This window comes from Triticum aestivum, chromosome 4B, assembly GCF_018294505.1.
Source record: "Triticum aestivum cultivar Chinese Spring chromosome 4B, IWGSC CS RefSeq v2.1, whole genome shotgun sequence".
NCBI classification, from domain to species: Eukaryota; Viridiplantae; Streptophyta; class Magnoliopsida; order Poales; family Poaceae; genus Triticum; species Triticum aestivum.
The window spans coordinates 234,371,819-234,375,496 of record NC_057804.1 but is presented as its reverse complement, the minus strand read 5'-3'; positions in this window follow the sequence as shown (position 1 = coordinate 234,375,496).

Sequence of the window (3,678 nt, the reverse complement as noted above, 5' to 3'; positions counted from 1 at the left end):
TGCGGGATTTTGGGAGAGATGCACAAATTTATAGGTAGAGGGAGCTAGGAGTGTCCAAATGAGGAGCAGTTTTCGCCCACACGACGTGATTGAACGAAGAAGAGCATGGAGGGGGTTTAGGTGGGCTAGGTGGGCTGTGTGAAGGGGTGCTGGGCTACAAGAGAAAAGGGGGTTTCGGTTAACTCGGTTAACCGTTGGGGCATCAAACGACCTCCAAATGGAACGAAATTTGACGGGTGGTCTACCGGTGATATACCAAGGCCACTCGGCAAATCTCGGCCCATTCCGAGAATGTTTTTCGGCGGCTCACAAAACCAGATCGGGGAGGTGCAATGGGCGCGTGCGAGTGTGGTTGGGCTCAGAATGGACAACAGAGAGAACCGGGGGATCCCGAACGGATGCAAGTTTTGAAAAGCATGTAGATGAAATGCAGATGATGACATGGCAAAAAGCAACACGCTAGCAAATGACATGGCAACTACGGTGAATAACTGGAAGACACCTGGCGCATCGAACTCGGGGCGTTACAGGTGAGTAGAGGGAAGTCCTGGCCAGCGGTGGGTGTAGGGTGGGGCAGTGAGGCCTACACAGTAGCACAGCGGCCACTGGAGTAGGAGCAGGTGGTCCCACCAATGCTGGTTTGGGCGGCTGGTGCAAGAAGATTAGAGATTGAAGAAACAGCAAGACCGTTCGATTAATATCCAATGGTCACTGCAGCTAGAATTTTTTGTTTACTAATTTGACCTAGACCTGCATGCGTGTCAACTCAGTAGGCTCACAGGTCAGCCTTCGAACCGGTGCGCCCCAGATGTTAGTGGGAAAAATGATTTTTTAGCGTAATAAGGAGGCAGTTGCTTACGTGTGGCCATGGACCATGGGATCCCTACTGTCAACCTATCCACGTACATCCCTATTCTGATGGCTGTCGTTTGTTCAATGTTGACCAACATAGTGGATGACGGTGAGGAATAGGAATGGAACGACCTGGTGCCGGCGAAGACACAACAGTGGATGCCCATGCTGAGGGGAGTATGACGGTTAACTGGTTCGACTGCGGCATCAGGCTGCCGTCATAGGAGAATAACAGGAGGTGCAGGTGGGTAGAGGGATGGCCAGGCTAGCGGAGGGAGTAGTGTGGGCCGGTGAAGCCTGCGCGGCATCACAGCCGGCCACAAGTGGAGATAGCAGGCAGTCCCGCCGGCGTTGGTTTAGGCAGCTAGAGCAGGAAGATCAGAGATTGAAGAAGCACATCGGCCGTTGGATCGACATCCAACAGCCACTGCTGCTAGAATCGTGTGTTGACTATAAGTTGACAAAGCCTTGCGTACACAAGTCAGCCTCAAAATTTTTGGTGTGTACAACCCATTTGCTATTATTTTTATAATTTACAACCCATTTTCTAATTCATATGGAATTTATTGTAGCCATTTTCCATTTTTAAAATTGCTTCCCATTTTCTGGTCAGTACCAGGGTTAAAGTTTTGAACTAAAAAATATGCGAAATATTAAAAATTCGCATATTTTTCCTGGGGAACAAAATATTTTTAATCCAAAAATTAGTAGCCATACTAAAACTAATTTAAAAATAAATTAATATTATGTTATGTGAAAATCCAATGAAATACAAAATATCAGTGAAGAACAAAAACAAAAAACAAAACTAATTACCCATTTGCTATATTTTTTGGAATTTGCAACCACTTTGCAATTACTTTTAAGATTTACTACCCATACTCTATGGCCAGACTGGAATGCATCCCTCCTCGTCTTCAAAGATTTGCACCTCACTAAGTCGGAGAAAACAAATAGGCCTAGCTTGGGTCTTCTTTAAAAAGAAATAGTGGGCTACCTATTTTCCCAAAGAAAAAACTGCTAGGCTGGTCATGTTGTTAGACGGGCCACAGAGACCGCATAACCTAGTTTAAAGCCTACTCCTTCAGACAAATCCTCAAAAAAAGCATGATGCAATTCTATCGTAAATTGACTATACATTGACAATGATGTGGGTTCTAGATATCAGTAGGGTGGATTAGAGTAAAAAAACCGAGGGGTGCATATGAGTAGTAAAGAGGCGCTTGCTTGTGTTCGGGAGTGGACCTGGTGGGTCCGTACTGTCATACTCACAACTACAGTCCTCACCCGATTCACTATGTTGGCAAGCGCACCAAGGCGAAGGACGACAGCGAGGCCTCGGGCATGAATGAATAAGAGCCGGGGAACATGCGACAGTATGGCCGTAGGCAGAGGGGAGTATGAGGGTTCACTGGTTCTGGTGTGGGGTAGGCTGCCGTCGCCGGAGATGAATAGGATGTCAGGGGGGGTAAAGGGATGACCTAGCCAACATTTCAGGGTACGAGAGGGCGGCGATGCATGCACAGTAGTGCAACCAGCTGTAGAAGGCGGGAACAGGCGGGCACATTTAGAAGCCCTGAGATAATGTGATGTCACCAGTGTGTTGTGCTGGGTTGCGCATACTTATCGAATAATAATAATGGACCAGAACTATTTTTCGACGTTGACTATGGTTTGCATGGGTCCGATGGTTGTGGGAAGAAAATGGTGGGAGAAAAAAGACTAGTCGCTATCTTTTCCTAAGAATAATAGCAACTGAATGTAACGACATTCTCATAGGAAATAATATCCTCCTATTAAAATTTGACTTTTCAAATTGTAAATTTAAAGAACAGGTGCATGAGCATTTAGCTTTATTTATTTATGTTTAGGGGACCATGAGTATGTACCTGGACCGTATTCATGTGAGAGCCTCTCTTCCAGTTAATTATGGGCTCCTCTATTGGTCCTTCATCACTGGGCTGCATGTGAGCGATAAGTGGAAAGTGTGTTCTGTACCAAAAATAGTATGCACTGCGTTTGGGGCACTAAAGGATCAGACCGTGCAATGACTTCCGAAACATTGTGTTTTTCGTTCTAACAACACATTCATTCAACCAACAGACGAAATATATTACTGACTGTACATTGAAAATAGCAGGAACATCAACAAGGGCTGGGGGTGCAACAAGAGCAGTAAGCAGGCAAGAAGAGTAAAGATGCAACTCTCTCTTCCAAACCAAACATCAGCCAACATTACAAAAGGGCTACCAAAAAAGAACAAATGTATGCATCAACTAAATAAAGATCCTACTACACCAAGTGTACACATCTAACTAACTGGCTCAGTTAGACGTTACTATTTATTAAGTTGTGGAGATTGGCTGACGACTTGAACCAGATGGGTGCCTGACAGGGGAAACTCCAGCCAGCAGGTCAAAATCTGATACTTGCAACCCTCTCTCCTACTTTGGGCTGGAGAGCATGGCGGCACATATCAGGGTATGGTGCATCGAGAGACGCATGGTATGCTGTGTACACACAATTTTTCCTGATGAACGAAACCGCACTGCCATCATGATCCTTGGCATTGGTTATCTCCTGGTTAATCGGGTAATTTAGTCCGAGAAACAGAGAGCGTGTACCAAGGCTACTTACCGGCATCTCATAAAAAATTCCTAAAGGCCCAGAGAAGTTGGGACCCTGCTCAAAGACCTTGCAGTGATTGTGATTGTATTGCGCGAAACAACACGTCCGATACGTGCAAACGATCATCAATCGTTCACTGTCATCTGATCGAGCCAGGAACCACCTGCAATTGCCATGCCACTTTTCTTTGAAAGGTTC